Consider the following 27,236-nt stretch of genomic DNA (forward strand, 5'->3'; position numbering starts at 1 on the left):
GTACTGAAATCAAAGTAAGAATTTTATCATTGTTATATTTTCATATTGAAACAGTACTGAAATTAAAGTAAGAAGTTTATCACTGTTATATTTTCATATTGAAACAGTACTGAAATCAAAGTAAGAAGTTTATCACTGTTATATTTTCATATTGAAACAGTACTGAAATCAAAGTAAGAAGTTCATCATTGTTATATTTTCATATTGAAACAGTACTGAAATCAAAGTAAGAAATTCATCATTGTTATATTTTCATATTGAAACAGTACTGAAATCAAAGTAAGAAATTCATCATTGTTATATTTTCATATTGAAACAGTACTGAAATCAAATTAAGAAGTTCATAATTGTTATATTTTCATATTGAAACAGTACTGAAATCAAAGTAAGAAATTCATCATTGTTATATTTTCATGCTGAAACAGTACCGAAATCAAAGTAAGAAGTTCATCATTGTTATATTTTCATATTGAAACAGTACTGAAATCAAAGTAAGAAGTTCATCATTGTTATATTTTCATATTGAAACAGTACTGAAATCAAAGTAAGAAGTTCATCATTGTTATATTTTCATATTGAAACAGTACTGAAATCAAAGTAAGAAGTTCATCATTGTTATATTTTCATATTGAAACAGTACTGAAATCAAAGTAAGAAGTTCATCATTGTTATATTTTCATATTGAAACAGTACTGAAATCAAAGTAAGAAATTCATCATTGTTATATTTTCATATTGAAACAGTATTGAAATCAAAGTAAGAAGTTCATCATTGTTATATTTTCATATTGAAATAGTACTGAAATCAAAGTAAGAAATTCATCATTGTTGTATCCTCATTTTGAAACAATACAGAAACAAAAGTAAGACGTTCATCATTGAAATATGTTGATATTGTAACAGTACTGAAACAAAAGTATGAAGTTCTTCATTGTTGTATCCTCATCTTGAAACAGTACTCAAACCAAAGTAAAGAATTTATCAGTATTATATTTTCATCTTGAATCAGTACTGAAATTAAAGTAAGAAATTCATCATTGTCATATTTTCATATTGAAACAGTACTGAAATTAAAGTAAGAAGTTTATCATTGTTATATTTTCATATTGAAACAGTACTGAAATCAAAGTAAGAAATTCATCATTGTTATATTTTCATATTGAAACAGTACTGAAATTAAAGTAAGAAATTCATCATTGTTATATTTTCATATTGAAACAGTACTGAAATCAAAGTAAGAATTTTATCATTGTTATATTTTCATATTGAAACAGTACTGAAATCAAAGTAAGAAGTTTATCACTGTTATATTTTCATATTGAAACAGTACTGAAATCAAAGTAAGAAGTTTATCACTGTTATATTTTCATATTGAAACAGTACTGAAATCAAAGTAAGAAGTTCATCATTGTTATATTTTCATATTGAAACAGTACTGAAATCAAAGTAAGAACTTCATCATTGTTATATTTTCATATTGAAACAGTACTGAAATCAAAGTAAGAAGTTCATCATTGTTATATTTTCATATTGAAACAGTACTGAAATCAAAGTAAGAAGTTCATCATTGTTATATTTTCATATTGAAACAGTACTGAAATCAAAGTAAGAAATTCATCATTGTTATATTTTCATATTGAAACAGTACTGATATCAAAGTAAGAAGTTCATCATTGTTATATTTTCATATTGAAATAGTACTGAAATCAAAGTAAGAAATTCATCATTGTTATATTTTCATATTGAAACAGTACTGAAATCAAAGTAAAAAGTTCATCATTGTTATATTTTCATATTGAAACAGTACTGAAATCAAAGTAAGAAATTAATCATTGTTATATTTTCATGCTGAAACAGTACCGAAATCAAAGTAAGAAGTTCATCATTGTTATATTTTCATATTGAAACAGTACTGAAATCAAAGTAAGAAGTTCATCATTGTTATATTTTCATATTGAAACAGTACTGAAATCAAAGTAAGAAGTTCATCATTGTTATATTTTCATATTGAAACAGTACTGAAATCAAAGTAAGAACTTCATCATTGTTATATTTTCATATTGAAACAGTACTGAAATTAAAGTAAGAAATTCATCATTGTTATATTTTCATATTGAAACAGTACTGAAATCAAAGTAAGAATTTTATCATTGTTATATTTTCATATTGAAACAGTACTGAAATCAAAGTAAGAAATTTATCACTGTTATATTTTCATATTGAAACAGTACTGAAATCAAAGTAAGAAATTCATCACTGTTATATTTTCATATTGAAACAGTACTGAAATCAAAGTAAGAAGTTCATCATTGTTTTATTTTCATATTGAAACAGTACTGAAATCAAAGTAAGAACTTCATCATTGTTATATTTTCATATTGAAACAGTACTGAAATCAAAGTAAGAACTTCATCATTGTTATATTTTCATATTGAAACAGTACTGAAATCAAAGTAAGAAGTTCATCATTGTTATATTTTCATATTGAAACAGTACTGAAATCAAAGTAAGAAATTCATCATTGTTATATTTTCATATTGAAACAGTACTGAAATCAAAGTAAGAAGTTCATCATTGTTATATTTTCATATTGAAACAGTACTGAAATCAAAGTAAGAAATTCATCATTGTTATATTTTCATGCTGAAACAGTACCGAAATCAAAGTAAGAAGTTCATCATTGTTATATTTTCATATTGAAACAGTACTGAAATCAAAGTAAGAAGTTCATCATTGTTATATTTTCATATTGAAACAGTACTGAAATCAAAGTAAGAAGTTCATCATTGTTATATTTTCATATTGAAACAGTACTGAAATCAAAGTAAGAAGTTCATCATTGTTATATTTTCATATTGAAACAGTACTGAAATCAAAGTAAGAAGTTCATCATTGTTATATTTTCATATTGAAACAGTACTGAAATCAAAGTAAGAAATTCATCATTGTTATATTTTCATATTGAAACAGTACTGAAACAAAAGTAAGAAGTTCATCATTGTTGTATCCTCATCTTGAAACTGTACTCAAACCAAAGTAAGGAGTTCATCATTGTTGTATCCTCATTTTGAAACAGTAGTCAAACCAAAATAAGAAGTTCATCATTGTTGTATCCTGATCTTGAAACAGTACTGAAACCAAAGTAAGAAATTCATCATTGTTATATTTTCATATTGAAACAGTACTGAAATCAAAGTAAGAAGTTCATCATTGTTATATTTTCATATTGAAACAGTACTGAAATCAAAGTAAGAAATTCATCATTGTTATATTTTCATATTGAAACAGTACTGAAATCAAAGTAAGAAATTCATCATTGTTATATTTTCATATTGAAACAGTACTGAAATCAAAGTAAGAAGTTCATCATTGTTATATTTTCATATTGAAACAGTACTGAAATCAAAGTAAGAAGTTCATCATTGTTATATTTTCATATTGAAACAGTACTGAAATCAAAGTAAGAAATTCATCATTGTTGTATCCTCATTTTGAAACAATACAGAAACAAAAGTAAGACGTTCATCATTGAAATATGTTGATATTGTAACAGTACTGAAACAAAAGTATGAAGTTCTTCATTGTTGTATCCTCATCTTCAAACAGTACTCAAACCAAAGAAAAGAATTTATCACTATTATATTTTCATCTTGAATCAGTACTGAAATTAAAGTAAGAAGTTCATCATTGTTATATTTTCATATTGAAACAGTACTGAAATCAAAGTAAGAAGTTCATCATTGTTATATTTTCATATTGAAACAGTACTGAAATCAAAGTAAGAAATTCATCATTGTTATATTTTCATATTGAAACAGTACTGAAATCAAAGTAAGAAGTTCATCATTGTTATATTTTCATATTGAAACAGTACTGAAATCAAAGTAAGAAATTCATCATTGTTATATTTTCATATTGAAACAGTACTGAAATCAAAGTAAGAAGTTCATCATTGTTATATTTTCATATTGAAACAGTACTGAAATCAAAGTAAGAAGTTCATCATTGTTATATTTTCATATTGAAACAGTACTGAAATCAAAGTAAGAAGTTCATCATTGTTATATTTTCATATTGAAACAGTACTGAAATCAAAGTAAGAAGTTCATCATTGTTATATTTTCATATTGAAACAGTACTGAAATCAAAGTAAGAAGTTCATCATTGTTATATTTTCATATTGAAAAAACAGTACTGAAATCAAAGTAAGAAATTCATCATTGTTATATTTTCATATTGAAACAGTACTGAAACAAAAGTAAGAAGTTCATCATTGTTATATCCTCATCTTGAAACAGTACTGAAACCAAAGTAAGGAGTTCATCATTGTTGTATCCTCATTTTGAAACAGTAGTCAAACCAAAATAAGAAGTTCATCATTGTTATATCCTGATCTTGAAACAGTACTGAAACCAAAGTAAGAAATTCATCATTGTTATATTTTCATATTGAAACAGTACTGAAATCAAAGTAAGAACTTCATCATTGTTATATTTTCATATTGAAACAGTACTGAAATCAAAGTAAGAACTTCATCATTGTTATATTTTCATATTGAAACAGTACTGAAATCAAAGTAAGAAATTCATCATTGTTATATTTTCATATTGAAACAGTACTGAAATCAAAGTAAGAAGTTCATCATTGTTATATTTTCATATTGAAACAGTACTGAAATCAAAGTAAGAAGTTCATCATTGTTATATTTTCATATTGAAACAGTACTGAAATCAAAGTAAGAAATTCATCATTGTTGTATCCTCATTTTGAAACAATACAGAAACAAAAGTAAGACGTTCATCATTGAAATATGTTGATATTGTAACAGTACTGAAACAAAAGTATGAAGTTCTTCATTGTTGTATCCTCATCTTGAAACAGTACTCAAACCAAAGTAAAGAATTTATCACTATTATATTTTCATCTTGAATCAGTACTGAAATTAAAGTAAGAAATTCATCATTGTCATATTTTCATATTGAAACAGTACTGAAATCAAAGTAAGAAGTTTATCACTGTTATATTTTCATATTGAAACAGTACTGAAATCAAAGTAAGAAATTCATCATTGTTATATTTTCATATTGAAACAGTACTGAAATCAAAGTAAGAAATTCATCATTGTTATATTTTCATCTTGAAACAGTACTGAAATCAAAGTAAGAAATTCATCATTGTTATATTTTCATATTGAAACAGTACTGAAATCAAAGTAAGAAGTTCATCATTGTTATATTTTCATATTGAAACAGTACTGAAATCAAAGTAAGAAGTTCATCATTGTTATATTTTCATATTGAAACAGTACTGAAATCAAAGTAAGAAATTCATCATTGTTATATTTTCATATTGAAACAGTACTGAAATCAAAGTAAGAAGTTCATCATTGTTATATTTTCATATTGAAACAGTACTGAAATCAAAGTAAAAAATTCATCATTGTTATATTTTCATATTGAAACAGTACTGAAATCAAAGTAAGAAGTTCATCATTGTTATATTTTCATATTGAAACAGTACTGAAATCAAAGTAAGAAGTTCATCATTGTTATATTTTCATATTGAAACAGTACTGAAATCAAAGTAAGAACTTCATCATTGTTATATTTTCATATTGAAACAGTACTGAAATCAAAGTAAGAAGTTCATCATTGTTATATTTTCATATTGAAACAGTACTGAAATCAAAGTAAGAAGTTCATCATTGTTATATTTTCATATTGAAACAGTACTGAAATCAAAGTAAGAAATTCATCATTGTTATATTTTCATATTGAAACAGTACTGAAATCAAAGTAAGAAGTTCATCATTGTTATATTTTCATATTGAAATAGTACTGAAATCAAAGTAAGAAATTCATCATTGTTGTATTCTCATTTTGATACAATACAGAAACAAAAGTAAGACGTTCATCATTGAAATATGTTGATATTGTAACAGTACTGAAACAAAAGTATGAAGTTCTTCATTGTTGTATCCTCATCTTGAAACAGTACTCAAACCAAAGTAAAGAATTTATCACTATTATATTTTCATCTTGAATCAGTACTGAAATTAAAGTAAGAAATTCATCATTGTCATATTTTCATATTGAAACAGTACTGAAATCAAAGTAAGAAGTTTATCACTGTTATATTTTCATATTGAAACAGTACTGAAATCAAAGTAAGAATTTTATCATTGTTATATTTTCATATTGAAACAGTACTGAAATCAAAGTAAGAAGTTTATCACTGTTATATTTTCATATTGAAACAGTACTGAAATCAAAGTAAGAAGTTTATCACTGTTATATTTTCATATTGAAACAGTACTGAAATCAAAGTAAGAAGTTCATCATTGTTATATTTTCATATTGAAACAGTACTGAAATCAAAGTAAGAACTTCATCATTGTTATATTTTCATATTGAAACAGTACTGAAATCAAAGTAAGAAGTTCATCATTGTTATATTTTCATATTGAAACAGTACTGAAATCAAAGTAAGAAGTTCATCATTGTTATATTTTCATATTGAAACAGTACTGAAATCAAAGTAAGAAATTCATCATTGTTATATTTTCATATTGAAACAGTACTGAAATCAAAGTAAGAAGTTCATCATTGTTATATTTTCATATTGAAACAGTACTGAAATCAAAGTAAGAAATTCATCATTGTTATATTTTCATATTGAAACAGTACTGAAATCAAAGTAAAAGTTCATCATTGTTATATTTTCATATTGAAACAGTACTGAAATCAAAGTAAGAAGTTCATCATTGTTATATTTTCATATTGAAACAGTACTGAAATCAAAGTAAGAAATTCATCATTGTTATATTTTCATATTGAAACAGTACTGAAATCAAAGTAAGAAATTCATCATTGTTATATTTTCATATTGAAACAGTACTGAAATCAAAGTAAGAAGTTCATCATTGTTATATTTTCATATTGAAATAGTACTGAAATCAAAGTAAGAAATTCATCATTGTTGTATTCTCATTTTGAAACAATACAGAAACAAAGTAAGACGTTCATCATTGAAATATGTTGATATTGTAACAGTACTGAAACAAAAGTATGAAGTTCTTCATTGTTGTATCCTCATCTTGAAACAGTACTCAAACCAAAGTAAAGAATTTATCACTATTATATTTTCATCTTGAATCAGTACTGAAATTAAAGTAAGAAATTCATCATTGTTATATTTTCATATTGAAACAGTACTGAAATCAAAGTAAGAAGTTTATCATTGTTATATTTTCATATTGAAACAGTACTGAAATCAAAGTAAGAATTTCATCATTGTTATATTTTCATATTGAAACAGTACTGAAATCAAAGTAAGAAGTTCATCATTGTTATATTTTCATATTGAAACAGTACTGAAATCAAAGTAAGAAGTTTATCATTGTTATATTTTCATATTGAAACAGTACTGAAATCAAAGTAAGAAGTTTATCATTGTTATATTTTCATATTGAAACAGTACTGAAATCAAAGTAAGAAGTTCATCATTGTTATATTTTCATATTGAAACAGTACTGAAATCAAAGTAAGAACTTCATCATTGTTATATTTTCATATTGAAACAGTACTGAAATCAAAGTAAGAAGTTCATCATTGTTATATTTTCATATTGAAACAGTACTGAAATCAAAGTAAAAAGTTCATCATTGTTATATTTTCATATTGAAACAGTACTGAAATCAAAGTAAGAAATTCATCATTGTTATATTTTCATGCTGAAACAGTACCGAAATCAAAGTAAGAAGTTCATCATTGTTATATTTTCATATTGAAACAGTACTGAAATCAAAGTAAGAAGTTCATCATTGTTATATTTTCATATTGAAACAGTACTGAAATCAAAGTAAGAAGTTCATCATTGTTATATTTTCATATTGAAACAGTACTGAAATCAAAGTAAGAAATTCATCATTGTTATATTTTCATATTGAAACAGTACTGAAATTAAAGTAAGAAATTCATCATTGTTATATTTTCATATTGAAACAGTACTGAAATCAAAGTAAGAATTTTATCATTGTTATATTTTCATATTGAAACAGTACTGAAATCAAAGTAAGAAATTTATCACTGTTATATTTTCATATTGAAACAGTACTGAAATCAAAGTAAGAAGTTCATCATTGTTATATTTTCATATCGAAACAGTACTGAAATCAAAGTAAGAAGTTCATCATTGTTATATTTTCATATTGAAACAGTACTGAAATCAAAGTAAGAAGTTCATCATTGTTATATTTTCATATTGAAACAGTACTGAAATCAAAGTAAGAAGTTCATCATTGTTATATTTTCATATTGAAAAACAGTACTGAAATCAAAGTAAGAAATTCATCATTGTTATATTTTCATATTGAAACAGTACTGAAACAAAAGTAAGAAGTTCATCATTGTTGTATCCTCATCTTGAAACTGTACTCAAACCAAAGTAAGGAGTTCATCATTGTTGTATCCTCATTTTGAAACAGTAGTCAAACCAAAATAAGAAGTTCATCATTGTTGTATCCTGATCTTGAAACAGTACTGAAACCACAGTAAGAAATTCATCATTGTTATATTTTCATATTGAAACAGTACTGAAATCAAAGTAAGAACTTCATCATTGTTATATTTTCATATTGAAACAGTACTGAAATCAAAGTAAGAACTTCATCATTGTTATATTTTCATATTGAAACAGTACTGAAATCAAAGTAAGAAATTCATCATTGTTATATTTTCATATTGAAACAGTACTGAAATCAAAGTAAGAAGTTCATCATTGTTATATTTTCATATTGAAACAGTACTGAAATCAAAGTAAGAAGTTCATCATTGTTATATTTTCATATTGAAACAGTACTGAAATCAAAGTAAGAAATTCATCATTGTTGTATCCTCATTTTGAAACAATACAGAAACAAAAGTAAGACGTTCATCATTGAAATATGTTGATATTGTAACAGTACTGAAACAAAAGTATGAAGTTCTTCATTGTTGTATCCTCATCTTGAAACAGTACTCAAACCAAAGTAAAGAATTTATCACTATTATATTTTCATCTTGAATCAGTACTGAAATTAAAGTAAGAAATTCATCATTGTCATATTTTCATATTGAAACAGTACTGAAATCAAAGTAAGAAGTTTATCACTGTTATATTTTCATATTGAAACAGTACTGAAATCAAAGTAAGAAATTCATCATTGTTATATTTTCATATTGAAACAGTACTGAAATTAAAGTAAGAAATTCATCATTGTTATATTTTCATATTGAAACAGTACTGAAATCAAAGTAAGAATTTTATCATTGTTATATTTTCATATTGAAACAGTACTGAAATCAAAGTAAGAAGTTTATCACTGTTATATTTTCATATTGAAACAGTACTGAAATCAAAGTAAGAAATTCATCATTGTTATATTTTCATATTGAAACAGTACTGATATCAAAGTAAGAAGTTCATCATTGTTATATTTTCATATTGAAATAGTACTGAAATCAAAGTAAAAAATTCATCATTGTTATATTTTCATGCTGAAACAGTACCGAAATCAAAGTAAGAAGTTCATCATTGTTATATTTTCATATTGAAACAGTACTGAAATCAAAGTAAGAAGTTCATCATTGTTATATTTTCATATTGAAACAGTACTGAAATCAAAGTAAGAACTTCATCATTGTTATATTTTCATATTGAAACAGTACTGAAATCAAAGTAAGAAGTTCATCATTGTTATATTTTCATATTGAAACAGTACTGAAATCAAAGTAAGAAGTTCATCATTGTTATATTTTCATATTGAAACAGTACTGAAATCAAAGTAAGAAATTCATCATTGTTATATTTTCATATTGAAACAGTACTGAAATCAAAGTAAGAAGTTCATCATTGTTATATTTTCATATTGAAATAGTACTGAAATCAAAGTAAGAAGTTCATCATTGTTATATTTTCATATTGAAACAGTACTGAAATCAAAGTAAGAAGTTCATCATTGTTATATTTTCATATTGAAACAGTACTGAAATCAAAGTAAGAAATTCATCATTGTTATATTTTCATATTGAAACAGTACTGAAATTAAAGTAAGAAATTCATCATTGTTATATTTTCATATTGAAACAGTACTGAAATCAAAGTAAGAAGTTCATCATTGTTATATTTTCATATTGAAACAGTACTGAAATCAAAGTAAGAAGTTCATCATTGTTATATTTTCATATTGAAACAGTACTGAAATCAAAGTAAGAAATTCATCATTGTTATATTTTCATATTGAAACAGTACTGATATCAAAGTAAGAAGTTCATCATTGTTATATTTTCATATTGAAATAGTACTGAAATCAAAGTAAGAAATTCATCATTGTTATATTTTCATATTGAAACAGTACTGAAATCAAAGTAAAAAGTTCATCATTGTTATATTTTCATATTGAAACAGTACTGAAATCAAAGTAAGAAATTCATCATTGTTATATTTTCATGCTGAAACAGTACCGAAATCAAAGTAAGAAGTTCATCATTGTTATATTTTCATATTGAAACAGTACTGAAATCAAAGTAAGAAGTTCATCATTGTTATATTTTCATATTGAAACAGTACTGAAATCAAAGTAAGAAGTTCATCATTGTTATATTTTCATATTGAAACAGTACTGAAATCAAAGTAAGAAATTCATCATTGTTATATTTTCATATTGAAACAGTACTGAAATTAAAGTAAGAAATTCATCATTGTTATATTTTCATATTGAAACAGTACTGAAATCAAAGTAAGAATTTTATCATTGTTATATTTTCATATTGAAACAGTACTGAAATCAAAGTAAGAAATTTATCACTGTTATATTTTCATATTGAAACAGTACTGAAATCAAAGTAAGAAGTTCATCATTGTTATATTTTCATATCGAAACAGTACTGAAATCAAAGTAAGAAGTTCATCATTGTTATATTTTCATATTGAAACAGTACTGAAATCAAAGTAAGAAGTTCATCATTGTTATATTTTCATATTGAAACAGTACTGAAATCAAAGTAAGAAGTTCATCATTGTTATATTTTCATATTGAAAAAACAGTACTGAAATCAAAGTAAGAAATTCATCATTGTTATATTTTCATATTGAAACAGTACTGAAACAAAAGTAAGAAGTTCATCATTGTTGTATCCTCATCTTGAAACTGTACTCAAACCAAAGTAAGGAGTTCATCATTGTTGTATCCTCATTTTGAAACAGTAGTCAAACCAAAATAAGAAGTTCATCATTGTTGTATCCTGATCTTGAAACAGTACTGAAACCACAGTAAGAAATTCATCATTGTTATATTTTCATATTGAAACAGTACTGAAATCAAAGTAAGAACTTCATCATTGTTATATTTTCATATTGAAACAGTACTGAAATCAAAGTAAGAACTTCATCATTGTTATATTTTCATATTGAAACAGTACTGAAATCAAAGTAAGAAATTCATCATTGTTATATTTTCATATTGAAACAGTACTGAAATCAAAGTAAGAAGTTCATCATTGTTATATTTTCATATTGAAACAGTACTGAAATCAAAGTAAGAAGTTCATCATTGTTATATTTTCATATTGAAACAGTACTGAAATCAAAGTAAGAAATTCATCATTGTTGTATCCTCATTTTGAAACAATACAGAAACAAAAGTAAGACGTTCATCATTGAAATATGTTGATATTGTAACAGTACTGAAACAAAAGTATGAAGTTCTTCATTGTTGTATCCTCATCTTGAAACAGTACTCAAACCAAAGTAAAGAATTTATCACTATTATATTTTCATCTTGAATCAGTACTGAAATTAAAGTAAGAAATTCATCATTGTCATATTTTCATATTGAAACAGTACTGAAATCAAAGTAAGAAGTTTATCACTGTTATATTTTCATATTGAAACAGTACTGAAATCAAAGTAAGAAATTCATCATTGTTATATTTTCATATTGAAACAGTACTGAAATTAAAGTAAGAAATTCATCATTGTTATATTTTCATATTGAAACAGTACTGAAATCAAAGTAAGAATTTTATCATTGTTATATTTTCATATTGAAACAGTACTGAAATCAAAGTAAGAAGTTTATCACTGTTATATTTTCATATTGAAACAGTACTGAAATCAAAGTAAGAAATTCATCATTGTTATATTTTCATATTGAAACAGTACTGATATCAAAGTAAGAAGTTCATCATTGTTATATTTTCATATTGAAATAGTACTGAAATCAAAGTAAAAAATTCATCATTGTTATATTTTCATGCTGAAACAGTACCGAAATCAAAGTAAGAAGTTCATCATTGTTATATTTTCATATTGAAACAGTACTGAAATCAAAGTAAGAAGTTCATCATTGTTATATTTTCATATTGAAACAGTACTGAAATCAAAGTAAGAACTTCATCATTGTTATATTTTCATATTGAAACAGTACTGAAATCAAAGTAAGAAGTTCATCATTGTTATATTTTCATATTGAAACAGTACTGAAATCAAAGTAAGAAGTTCATCATTGTTATATTTTCATATTGAAACAGTACTGAAATCAAAGTAAGAAATTCATCATTGTTATATTTTCATATTGAAACAGTACTGAAATCAAAGTAAGAAGTTCATCATTGTTATATTTTCATATTGAAATAGTACTGAAATCAAAGTAAGAAGTTCATCATTGTTATATTTTCATATTGAAACAGTACTGAAATCAAAGTAAGAAGTTCATCATTGTTATATTTTCATATTGAAACAGTACTGAAATCAAAGTAAGAAATTCATCATTGTTATATTTTCATATTGAAACAGTACTGAAATTAAAGTAAGAAATTCATCATTGTTATATTTTCATATTGAAACAGTACTGAAATCAAAGTAAGAATTTTATCATTGTTATATTTTCATATTGAAACAGTACTGAAATCAAAGTAAGAAGTTTATCACTGTTATATTTTCATATTGAAACAGTACTGAAATCAAAGTAAGAAGTTTATCACTGTTATATTTTCATATTGAAACAGTACTGAAATCAAAGTAAGAAGTTCATCATTGTTATATTTTCATATTGAAACAGTACTGAAATCAAAGTAAGAACTTCATCATTGTTATATTTTCATATTGAAACAGTACTGAAATCAAAGTAAGAACTTCATCATTGTTATATTTTCATATTGAAACAGTACTGAAATCAAAGTAAGAAGTTCATCATTGTTATATTTTCATATTGAAACAGTACTGAAATCAAAGTAAGAAATTCATCATTCTTATATTTTCATATTGAAACAGTACTGATATCAAAGTAAGAAATTCATCATTGTTATATTTTCATATTGAAATAGTACTGAAATCAAAGTAAGAAATTCATCATTGTTATATTTTCATATTGAAACAGTACTGAAATCAAAGTAAGAAGTTCATCATTGTTATATTTTCATATTGAAACAGTACTGAAATCAAAGTAAGAAATTCATCATTGTTATATTTTCATGCTGAAACAGTACCGAAGTCAAAGTAAGAACTTCATCATTGTTATATTTTCATATTGAAACAGTACTGAAATCAAAGTAAGAAGTTCATCATTGTTATATTTTCATATTGAAACAGTACTGAAATCAAAGTAAGAAGTTCATCATTGTTATATTTTCATATTGAAACAGTACTGAAATCAAAGTAAGAAGTTCATCATTGTTATATTTTCATATTGAAAAAACAGTACTGAAATCAAAGTAAGAAATTCATCATTGTTATATTTTCATATTTAAACAGTACTGAAACAAAAGTAAGAAGTTCATCATTGTTGTATCCTCATCTTGAAACTGTACTCAAACCAAAGTAAGGAGTTCATCATTGTTGTATCCTCATTTTGAAACAGTAGTCAAACCAAAATAAGAAGTTCATCATTGTTGTATCCTGATCTTGAAACAGTACTGAAACCACAGTAAGAAATTCATCATTGTTATATTTTCATAGTGAAACAGTACTGAAATCAAAGTAAGAACTTCATCATTGTTATATTTTCATATTGAAACAGTACTGAAATCAAAGTAAGAAGTTCATCATTGTTATATTTTCATATTGAAACAGTACTGAAATCAAAGTAAGAAGTTCATCATTGTTATATTTTCATATTGAAACAGTACTGAAATCAAAGTAAGAAATTCATCATTGTTATATTTTCATATTGAAACAGTACTGAAATTAAAGTAAGAAGTTCATCATTGTTATATTTTCATGCTGAAACAGTACCGAAATCAAAGTAAGAAGTTCATCATTGTTATATTTTCATATTGAAACAGTACTGAAATCAAAGTAAGAAGTTCATCATTGTTATATTTTCATATTGAAACAGTACTGAAATCAAAGTAAGAAGTTCATCATTGTTATATTTTCATATTGAAACAGTACTGAAATCAAAGTAAGAACTTCATCATTGTTATATTTTCATATTGAAACAGTACTGAAATCAAAGTAAGAAGTTCATCATTGTTATATTTTCATATTGAAAAAACAGTACTGAAATCAAAGTAAGAAGTTCATCATTGTTGTATCCTCATCTTGAAACTGTACTCAAACCAAAGTAAGGAGTTCATCATTGTTGTATCCTCATTTTGAAACAGTAGTCAAACCAAAATAAGAAGTTCATCATTGTTGTATCCTGATCTTGAAACAGTACTGAAACCACAGTAGGAAATTCATCATTGTTATATTTTCATATTGAAACAGTACTGAAATCAAAGTAAGAACTTCATCATTGTTATATTTTCATATTGAAACAGTACTGAAATCAAAGTAAGAAGTTCATCATTGTTATATTTTCATATTGAAACAGTACTGAAATCAAAGTAAGAAGTTCATCATTGTTATATTTTCATATTGAAACAGTACTGAAATCAAAGTAAGAAATTCATCATTGTTATATTTTCATATTGAAACAGTACTGAAATCAAAGTAAGAAGTTCATCATTGTTATATTTTCATATTGAAATAGTACTGAAATCAAAGTAAGAAATTCATCATTGTTATATTTTCATATTGAAACAGTACTGAAACAAAAGTAAGAAGTTCATCATTGTTATATTTTCATATTGAAACAGTACTGAAACAAAAGTAAGAAGTTCATCATTGTTATATTTTCATATTGAAACAGTACTGAAACAAAAGTAAGAAGTTCATCATTGTTGTATCCTCATTTTGAAACAGTAGTCAAACCAAAATAAGAAGTTCATCATTGTTGTATCCTGATCTTGAAACAGTACTGAAACCACAGTAAGAAATTCATCATTGTTATATTTTCATATTGAAAAAGTACTGAAACCAAAGTAAGATGTTTATCACTGTTGTATCCTCATCTTAAAACAGTACTGAAACCAAAGTAAGAAGTTCATCATTGTTATATCCTCATCTTGAAACCATACTCAAACCAAAGTAAGAAATTTATCACAGTTTTATCCTCATCTTTAAACAGTACTGAAACCAAAGTAAAGTGCTCATTATTGTTATATCCTCATCTTGAAACAGTACTGAAACCAAAGGATGAAGTTCGTCATTGTTGTATCCTCATCTTGAAGTATTTCTTTGTATTATGTTTGGTGAACGGTACTCTATTAAATATTTGTAAGGAACAAAAGCGGTCTTATAATTTTCGAAGTCCACATACAAAGTAGCTCTTCTGGCCTTCATGCATAAACCTGATAACTGTTGTTCGAGAACACAAGACGTCAAAGTATCAACTCATACGATCGCTGTTCGCGATACCAGCTCATTCGTATAGTTTCTACTGGACTATCGATCGCACATCAAGTTTATTATATCAATTTGAGCAAAACAAACAAATTATAGCCTTTTAGTTGGCATGTGTAGCCCAAAGCGACTGCCGAGTTTGTTTTGCCCGAAAGATGGCGTTGCTTGGGAAAACTACAAAGTCTGGCTAAATCTGTCCCCATTAAGTTAATTGATACACATTATTAGAGATTACATTTAACGAATTACACATCACGTTAATTAATACACATTATTAGAGATTACATTCAGCGAATTACAAAAAATTCAATCAGTCTTACGTCAGTGGACGCGGTCATATTTTGTCAGTATAACTAAAAATAATTTGTCTTAGTGAAAGTGTTATCTAGTGGTTCAAGTTCGATCATCATCAGACTTTTGGTAAATATTCGCTGCTGCCCCTTGTTGCTTCTGCAAATGTTTCAATGCTGACAAGACATTCTCTTAATATATCTTTAACATTCATACTAAGGCAGTTCCTCTGTATTGACAGCATCAAATAGGGATCTATTGAGACGGAAAATCGGTTTTCTTGAAATATCAGCGCCAAATAGAGACCTGGTTAAGACTGGAAAGCAGTTCATCTATGAGGCCAATAACAAGTAAAAAAAATTATGTCTACAATGTCATAAATTAGTTGCATGATATGAAATTCTCACGTAACAACAAGACAGATTTATTTTAGGCTGATGTGCTCTCTTATAGATTAGCATTTTGCACAAGTCAATTAATATATGTGATTAAGTAATTTTCAAGTCAGATAGTTATTGGTTCTGCAACATACCTTGTCAGTTTATAACATTTGTCCAATTTCAACTCCACTGTGATTCTTTAATGTTTTACATGTAAGATATTTCTTAATACATCATCCAGGCTGTTCTCAGGTTTAGACCACAAAATTCAAGGTGTGTCGATTTATAAACTTTTGTAGAAAGGAAGTTTAAATAACCACATTTTCAGATCCTCTGTTCTTTCATTTTCTATAGCACGTTGGAATTATACTGTGGTCTCTCCTGAGTGATTTATCGATACCACAGAAATTGTTATCTAAAAGATTAAACTACTGATAAAGATTAGACAAAACAATCATCAGTTTTCAAAATAGTTAAGCCTTAAATTCTCGTTGGTTTTTGACACAATTAAAGCAAATATTAAGTACACATTAATATAATGGTAATAACTCTGAAAGTTAGAGCTATATAAACTTCTGTTGATATGGACGTCAAGCGAGATAAATTCACGTACGTTTCCTGATACGTTTATCTATTTTAAAAAAAAATTTGTCCTAAGGAATGTGCGCTAGCCATCTGTAACTTTGAAGTATTATACTAGAGCTAGTGAACCCAATCTACCACCAATTCTCGGACTGCTCTTTCAGTGGGATTATACAGTTACTTTATTACACCTCCATGAAGTTATGTTTGGCTTCTCAATAAGTAATATGGAAGTTAGGGTAAAGGTACATGCTCGTTTTTCTAAGAATTGATGTGGTAGCTTTATTAAGTATATTTTTGTTTTAACAGAGGTTAAAATGTATCAAATGTGCTTATCTTTTATAGCGTAAATAGAAACTATAGAGACAAATTTGTTCGTTTGAGCTACATTTAATCTATATGTTGTAGGCTACATAAAAACGTTTAGTTCAAAGGAAGCCACATTTAGACACAATAAGAGGCTCAGTATTTAAAAGATGATCTCTGTTGGTGTTAACTACCAACAGTTGATCCTTGTAGTCTCTCCACAATTGATTTAACACATCAGTTAATGATTTACAAACACTTCCATCTATTCTGTTGACCAAGATGTTGCGACCCAGTCTCTGGTAGTTCTTTACCTTCGTCCAACTGCATGTCCTTTCTCTGTGTAAAATCTATAACTTTTCCGATAGGTGGCATCCAGAGAATAAGGAAAAACATTCTTAATCTCAAGGCTGTTTTTATTCCTTTTTCTAAGACGGGTGCGTCAGTTTTGTATTACCAGGTTCTTAATAATGTTCCTTTAAAGGGGCAGCCCTCCACACCCTATACCATAAGATTTCCCTGAGAAACTGGGGTTTCTATAGCAATGAAAGGATTTGTATTATACATAAAAAAAACGTTGTACGTTAACCCTAGTTTTATGTAAAGTGTAAAAACTAAATTCGTTTTTTTTTATACTTCTAAGAAAACGGTCCACGAAAATGATACGAATATTGATGTATTTTTTCTAATTTTTTGTTTTTTTATTTACATTTCTCCTTCATGATACATATTACGAACAAGGTAAGCCTAACGAACAATTTAAGGTCGTGTAGTGGGATAACCAAACCCTTTTGAAAAACGTTTCACTTAACAAAGTGTACGTAAAAATAAAAACATTAACAACAAAAATTACACAGGAGGGAACTTACTGAATTAAAGATTATAAAACAACCTCCGATCTGTTTGTCTTAAAAAATAAGTAAATACCTAACATATTCTATCAAAGTTAAATTACAACTTTCCTTTTGGTCAACACGAGAGTTAAACTTTTTGTTTTGTTGAAATTCATCAATGGTTCAACGTTTGTCACATTCAAAACTAAAGCATAAATTCAGTGGATAATTTAGGAAGCTCACGAAGGTGAGGTCAACCCACCTAAATCTGCCAGAGAAGTTAAACTCAATTTCGCAGACGTCAAATCCCATTATGTTATCATATAGAATATCCAGCTTACATGTTAAACGGATTAACTAGAAATAAAATCCTCTTATGTTTTGGGTTAATTCTTCAAGTTTAATCAACTGGCTTTTCTTACAGACTAACAAGTGTTGAACTTTACTGTTGTATGATACAGACTAACAAGTGCTGAACTTCACTGTTGTATGGTACAGACTAGCAAGTGTTGAACCTTACTATTGTATGGTAGAGACTAACAAGTGTTGTACTTCACTGTTGTAGGGCACAGACTCACAATTGTTGAACTTCACTTTTGTATGGTACAGACTCACAAGTGTTGAACTTCACTGTTGTATGGTACAGACTAAAAGGTGTTGAACTTCACTGTTGTATGGTACAGACTAGCAAGTGTTGAACTTTACTGTTGTATGGTACAGAATAGCAAGTGTTGAACTTCACTGTTGTATGGTACAGACTCACAAGTGTTGAACTTCACTGTTGTATGGTACAGTCTAACAAGTGTTGAACTTCACTGTTGTATGGTACAGACTAGCAAGTATAGAACTTCACTGTTGTATGGTACAGACTAACAAGTGTTGAACTTCACTGTTATATGGTACAGACTAACAAGTGTTGAACTTCACTGTTGTATAACACAGACTAACATATGTTGAACTTCACTGTTGTATGGTATAGACTCACAAGTGTTGAACTTCACTGTTGTATGACACAGACTAACAAGTGTTGAACTTCACTGTTGTATGGTACAGACTAACAAGTGTTGTACTTCATGTTGTAGGGCACAGACTCACAAGTGTTGAACTTCACTATTGTATGGTACAGACTCACAAGTGTTGAACTTCACTGTTGTATGGTACAGACTAAAAGGTGTTGAACTTCACTGTTGTATGGTACAGACTAGAAAGTGTTGAACTTTACTGTTGTATGGTACAGAATAGCAAGTGTTGAACTTCACTGTTGTATGGTACAGACTCACAAGTGTTGAACTTCACTGTTGTAAGGTACAAACTAACAAGTGTTGAACTTCACTGTTGTATGATACAGACTAACAAGTGTTGTACTTCATGTTGTAGGGCACAGACTCACAAGCGTTGAACTTCACTATTGTACGGTACAGACTCACAAGTGTTGAACTTCACTGTTGTATGGTACAGACTAAAAGGTGTTGAACTTCACTGTTGTATGGTACAGACTAGCAAGTGTTGAACTTTACTGTTGTATGGTACAGAATAGCAAGTGTTGAACTTCACTGTTGTAAGGTACAGACTAACAAGTGTTGAACTTCACTGTTGTATGATACAGACTAACAAGTGTTGAACTTCACTGTTGTATGGTACAGACTCACAAGTGTTGAACTTCACTGTTGTATGGTACAGACTAACAAGTGTTGTACATCATGTTGTAGGGCACAGACTCACAAGTGTTGAACTTCATTATTGTATAGTACAGACTCACAAGTGTTGAACTTCACTATTGTACGGTACAGACTAACAAGTGTTGAACTTCACTGTTGTATGGTACAGACTCACAAGTGTTGAACTTCACTGTTGTATGGCACAAACTAAGAGGTGTTGAACTTCACTATTGTATGGTACAGACTAACAAGTGTTGAAATTCACTGTTGTATGGTACAGACTCACAAGTGTTGAACTTCACTGTTGTATGGCACAAACTAAGAGGTGTTGAGCTTCACTGTTGTATGGTACAGACTGACAAGTGTTGAACTTCACTGTTGTATGATACAGACTAACAAGTGTTGAACTTCACTGTTGTATGGTACAGACTCACAAGTGTTGAACTTCACTGTTGTATGGTACAGACTAACAAGTGTTGTACTTCATGTTGTAGGGCACAGACTCACAAGTGTTGAACTTCATTATTGTATAGTACAGACTCACAAGTGTTGAACTTCACTATTGTACGGTACAGACTAACAAGTGTTGAACTTCACTGTTGTATGGTACAGACTCACAAGTGTTGAACTTCACTGTTGTATGGCACAAACTAAGAGGTGTTGAACTTCACTATTGTATGGTACAGACTAACAAGTGTTGAAATTCACTGTTGTATGGTACAGACTCACAAGTGTTGAACTTCACTGTTCTATGGCACAAACTAAGAGGTGTTGAGCTTCACTGTTGTATGGTACAGACTGACAAGTGTTGAACTTCACTGTTGTATAACATAGACTAACAAGTGTTGTACTTCACTGTTGTATGACACAGACTAACAAGTGTTGAACTCACTGTTGTATGGTACAGACTAACAAGAGTTGAACTTCACTGTTGTATGGTACAGACTCACAAGTGTTGAACTTCACTGTTGTATGGTACAGACTAAAAGGTGTTGAACTTCACTGTTGTATGGTACAGACTAGCAAGTGTTGAACTTTACTGTTGTATGGTACAGAATAGCAAGTGTTGAACTTCACTGTTGTATGGTACAGACTCACAAGTGTTGAACTTCACTGTTGTAAGGTACAGACTAACAAGTGTTGAACTTCACTGTTGTATGATACAGACTAACAAGTGTTGTACTTCATGTTGTAGGGCACAGACTCACAAGTGTTGAACTTCACTATTGTATGGTACAGACTCACAAGTGTTGAACTTCACTGTTGTATGGTACAGACTAAAAGGTGTTGAACTTCACTGTTGTATGGTACAGACTAGCAAGTGTTGAACTTTACTGTTGTATGGTACAGAATAGCAAGTGTTGAACTTCACTGTTGTATGGTACAGACTCACAAGTGTTGAACTTCACTGTTGTAAGGTACAGACTAACAAGTGTTGAACTTCACTGTTGTATGATACAGACTAACAAGTGTTGAACTTCACTGTTGTATGGTACAGACTCACAAGTGTTGAACTTCACTGTTGTATGGTACAGACTAACAAGTGTTGTACTTCATGTTGTAGGGCACAGACTCACAAGTGTTGAACTTCATTATTGTATAGTACAGACTCACAAGTGTTGAACTTCACTATTGTACTTTATAGACTAACAAGTGTTGAACTTCACTGTTGTATGGTACAGACTCACAAGTGATGAACTTCACTGTTGTATGGCACAAACTAAGAGGTGTTGAACTTCACTATTGTATGGTACAGACTAACAAGTGTTGAAATTCACTGTTGTATGGTACAGACTCACAAGTGTTGAACTTCACTGTTGTATGGCACAAACTAAGAGGTGTTGAGCTTCACTGTTGTATGGTACAGACTGACAAGTGTTGAACTTCACTGTTGTATAACACAGACTAACAAGTGTTGTACTTCACTGTTGTATGACACAGACTAACAAGTGTTGAACTCACTGTTGTATGGTACAAACTAACAAGAGTTGAACTTCACTGTTGTATGGTACAGAGTAGCAAGTATTGAACTTCACTGTTGTATGGTACAGACTAACAAGTGTTGAACTTCACTGTTATATGGTACAGACTAACAAGTGTTGAACTTCACTGTTGTATAACACAGACTAACATATGTTGAACTTCACTGTTGTATGGTATAGACTCACAAGTGTTGAACTTCACTGTTGTATGGTACAGACTAACAAGTGTTGAACTTCACTGTTGTATGACACAGACTAACAAGTGTTGAACTTCACTGTTGTAGGGCACAGACTCACAGGTGTTGAACTTCAATGTTGTATGGTACAGACTCACAAGTGTTGAACTTTACTGTTGTATGGTACAGACTAGCAAGAGTTGAACTTCACTGTTGTATAGTACAGACTAACAAGTGTTGTACTTCACTGTTGTATGACACAGACTAACAAGTGTTGAACTTCACTGTTGTACGACACAGACTAACAATTGTTGAACTTCACTGTTGTATGGTACAGACTCACAAGTGTTGAACTTCACTGTTGTATGGCACTAACTAAGAGGTGTTGAACTTCACTATTGTATGGTACAGACTCACAAGTGTTGAACTTCACTATTGTATGGTACAGACTAACAAGTGTTGAAATTCACTGTTGTATGATACAGACTAACAAGTGTTGAACTTCACTGTTGTATGGTACAGACTCACAAGTGTTGAACTTCACTGTTGTATGGTACAGACTAACAAGTGTTGTACTTCATGTTGTAGGGCACAGACTCACAAGTGTTGAACTTCACTATTGTATGGTACAGACTCACAAGTGTTGAACTTCACTATTGTACGGTACAGACTAACAAGTGTTGTACTTCATGTTGTAGGGCACAGACTCACAAGTGTTGAACTTCACTATTGTATGGTACAGACTAAAAGGTGTTGAACTTCACTGTTGTATGGTACAGACTAGCAAGTGTTGAACTTTACTGTTGTATGGTACAGAATAGCAAGTGTTGAACTTCACTGTTGTATGGTACAAACTCACAAGTGTTGAACTTCACTGTCGTAAGGTACAGACTAACAAGTGTTGAACTTCACTGTTGTATGGTACAGACTGACAAGTGTTGAACTTCACTGTTGTATAACACAGACTAACTAGTGTTGTACTTCACTGTTGTATGACACAGACTAACAAGTGTTGAACTCACTGTTGTATGGTACAGACTAACAAGAGTTGAACTTCAATGTTGTATGGTACAGACTCACGAGTGTTGAACTTTACTGTTGTATGGTACAGACTAGCAAGAGTTGAACTTCACTGTTGTATAGTACAGACTAACAAGTGTTGTACTTCACTGTTGTATGACACAGACTAACAAGTGTTGAACTTCACTGTTGTACGACACAGACTAACAATTGTTGAACTTCACTGTTGTATGGTACAGACTAACAAGTGTCGAACTTCACTGTTGTATGGAACAGACTAGCAAGAGTTGAACTTCACTGTTGTATGGTACAGACTAGCAAGTGTTGAACTTTACTGTTGTATGGCACTAACTAAGAGGTGTTGAACTTCACTATTGTATGGTACAGACTCACAAGTGTTGAACTTCACTGTTGTATGGTACAGACTAACAAGTGTCGAACTTCACTGTTGTATGGAACAGACTAGCAAGAGTTGAACTTCACTGTCGTAAGGTACAGACTAACAAGTGTTGAACTTCACTGTTGTATGGTACAGACTGACAAGTGTTGAACTTCACTGTTGTATAACACAGACTAACTAGTGTTGTACTTCACTGTTGTATGACACAGACTAACAAGTGTTGAACTCACTGTTGTATGGTACAGACTAACAAGAGTTGAACTTCAATGTTGTATGGTACAGACTCACGAGTGTTGAACTTTACTGTTGTATGGTACAGACTAGCAAGAGTTGAACTTCACTGTTGTATAGTACAGACTAACAAGTGTTGTACTTCACTGTTGTATGACACAGACTAACAAGTGTTGAACTTCACTGTTGTACGACACAGACTAACAATTGTTGAACTTCACTGTTGTATGGTACAGACTAACAAGTGTCGAACTTCACTGTTGTATGGAACAGACTAGCAAGAGTTGAACTTCACTGTTGTATGGTACAGACTAGCAAGTGTTGAACTTTACTGTTGTATGGCACTAACTAAGAGGTGTTGAACTTCACTATTGTATGGTACAGACTCACAAGTGTTGAACTTCACTCTTGTACGTTACAGACTAACAAGTGTTGAACTTCACTATTGTATGGTACAGACTAACAAGTGTTGAAATTCACTGTTGTATGATACAGACTAACAAGTGTTGAACTTCACTGTTGTATGGTACAGACTCACAAGTGTTGAACTTCACTGTTGTATGGTACAGACTAACAAGTGTTGTACTTCATGTTGTAGGGCACAGACTCACAAGTGTTGAACTTCACTATTGTATGGTACAGACTCACAAGTGTTGAACTTCACTATTGTACGGTACAGACTAACAAGTGTTGAACTTCACTGTTGTATGGTACAGACTAACAAGTGTTGAACTTCACTGTTGTATGGTACAGACTAGCAAGTGTTGAACCTTACTATTGTATGGTAGAGACTAACAAGTGTTGTACTTCACTGTTGTAGGGCACAGACTCACAATTGTTGAACTTCACTTTTGTATGGTACAGACTCACAAGTGTTGAACTTCACTGTTGTATGGTACAGACTAAAAGGTGTTGAACTTCACTGTTGTATGGTACAGACTAGCAAGTGTTGAACTTTACTGTTGTATGGTACAGAATAGCAAGTGTTGAACTTCACTGTTGTATGGTACAGACTCACAAGTGTTGAACTTCACTGTTGTATGACACAGACTAACAAGTGTTGAACTTCACTGTCGTATGGTACAGACTAACAAGTGTTGTACTTCATGTTGTAGGGCACAGACTCACAAGTGTTGAACTTCACTATTGTATGGTACAGACTAAAAGGTGTTGAACTTCACTGTTGTATGGTACAGACTAGCAAGTGTTGAACTTTACTGTTGTATGGTACAGAATAGCAAGTGTTGAACTTCACTGTTGTATGGTACAGACTCACAAGTGTTGAACTTCACTGTTGTAAGGTACAGACTAACAAGTGTTGAACTTCACTGTTGTATGGTACAGACTGACAAGTGTTGAACTTCACTGTTGTATAACACAGACTAACTAGTGTTGTACTTCACTGTTGTATGACACAGACTAACAAGTGTTGAACTCACTGTTGTATGGTACAGACTAACAAGAGTTGAACTTCAATGTTGTATGGTACAGACTCACGAGTGTTGAACTTTACTGTTGTATGGTACAGACTAGCAAGAGTTGAACTTCACTGTTGTATAGTACAGACTAACAAGTGTTGTACTTCACTGTTGTATGACACAGACTAACAAGTGTTGAACTTCACTGTTGTACGACACAGACTAACAATTGTTGAACTTCACTGTTGTATGGTACAGACTAACAAGTGTCGAACTTCACTGTTGTATGGAACAAACTAGCAAGAGTTGAACTTCACTGTTGTATGGTACAGACTAGCAAGTGTTGAACTTTACTGTTGTATGGCACTAACTAAGAGGTGTTGAACTTCACTATTGTATGGTACAGACTAACAAGTGTTGAAATTCACTGTTGTATGGTACAGACTCACAAGTGTTGAACTTCACTGTTGTATGGCACAAACTAAGAGGTGTTGAGCTTCACTGTTGTATGGTACAGACTGACAAGTGTTGAACTTCACTGTTGTATAACACAGACTAACAAGTGTTGTACTTCACTGTTGTATGACACAGACTAACAAGTGTTGAACTCACTGTTGTATGGTACAGACTAACAAGAGTTGAACTTCACTGTTGTATGGTACAGAGTAGCAAGTATTGAACTTCACTGTTGTATGACACAGACTAACAAGTGTTGAACTTCACTGTTGTACGACACAGACTAACAATTGTTGAACTTCACTGTTGTATGGTACAGTCTAACAAGAGTTGAACTTCACTGTTGTACGACACAGACTAACAATTGTTGAACTTCATTGTTGTATGGTACAGACTCACAAGTGTTGAACTTCACTGTTGTAAGGTACAGACTAACAAGTGTTGAACTTCACTGTTGTATGATACAGACTAACAAGTGTTGAACTTCACTGTTGTATGGTACAGACTCACAAGTGTTGAACTTCACTGTTGTATGGTACAGACTAACAAGTGTTGCACTTCATGTTGTAGGGCACAGACTCACAAGTGTTGAACTTCACTATTGTATGGTAGAGACTCACAAGTGTTGAACTTCACTATTGTACGGTACAGACTAACAAGTGTTGAACTTCACTGTTGTATGGTACAGACTAACAAGTGTTGAACTTCACTGTTGTATGGTACAGACTCACAAGTGTTGAACCTTACTGTTGTATGGTAGAGACTAACAAGTGTTGTACTTCACTGTTGTAGGGCACAGACTCACAATTGTTGAACTTCACTTTTGTATGGTACAGACTCACAAGTGTTGAACTTCACTGTTGTATGGTCCAGACTAAAAGGTGTTGAACTTCACTGTTGTATGGTACAGACTAGCAAGTGTTGAACTTTACTGTTGTATGGTACAGAATAGCAAGTGTTGAACTTCACTGTTGTATGGTACAGACTCACAAGTGTTGAACTTCACTGTTGTATGGTACAGACTAACAAGTGTTGAACTTCACTGTTGTATGGTACAGACTAGCAAGTATTGAACTTCACTGTTGTATGGTACAGACTAACAAGTGTTGAACTTCACTGTTGTATGGTACAGACTGAAAAGTGTTGAACTTCACTGTTGTATAACACAGACTAACAAGTGTTGTACTTCACTGTTGTATGACACAGACTAACAAGTGTTGAACTCACTGTTGTATGGTACAGACTAACAAGAGTTGAACTTCACTGTTGTATGGTACAGAGTAGCAAGTATTGAACTTCACTGTTGTATGGTACAGACTAACAAGTGTTGAACTTCACTGTTGTATAGTACAGACTAACAAGTGTTGTACTTCACTGTTGTATGACACAGACTAACAAGTGTTGAACTTCACTGTTGTACGACACAGACTAACAATTGTTGAACTTCACTGTTGTATGGTACAGACTAACAAGTGTTGAACTTCACTGTTGTATGATACAGACTAACAAGTGTTGAACTTCACTGTTGTATGGTACAGACTCACAAGTGTTGAACTTCACTGTTGTATGGTACAGACTAACAAGTGTTGTACTTCAATGTTGTATGGTACAGACTAACAAGTGTTGAACTTCACTGTTATATGGTACAGTCTAACAAGAGTTGAACTTCACTGTTGTATGGTACAGACTAAAAGGTGTTGAACTTCACTGTTATATGGTACAGACTAACAAGTGTTGAA

At 30.1% G+C, this 27,236-nt stretch overlaps 1 long non-coding RNA gene across 7 annotated transcripts in view; it reads right to left on the reverse strand.

The window, feature by feature from the left end:
- The window catches only part of LOC143228661 (uncharacterized), a 92,587-nt gene that overhangs the window by 53,062 nt on the left and 12,289 nt on the right, over positions 1-27,236 (reverse strand). For 6 of the 7 annotated variants that reach the window (XR_013015394.1, XR_013015397.1, XR_013015396.1 and 3 more), the window contains exon 3: positions 17,401-17,859. The exons of the other annotated variant lie outside the window; for it this stretch is intronic. This is a non-coding gene — a long non-coding RNA (uncharacterized LOC143228661). Of the gene's footprint in view, positions 1-17,400; positions 17,860-27,236 lie in introns of those variants that run through there. 7 annotated transcript variants of the gene reach the window in all.

Source organism: Tachypleus tridentatus, chromosome 10 (assembly GCF_004210375.1).
Source record: "Tachypleus tridentatus isolate NWPU-2018 chromosome 10, ASM421037v1, whole genome shotgun sequence".
Taxonomy (NCBI): domain Eukaryota; kingdom Metazoa; phylum Arthropoda; class Merostomata; order Xiphosura; family Limulidae; genus Tachypleus; species Tachypleus tridentatus.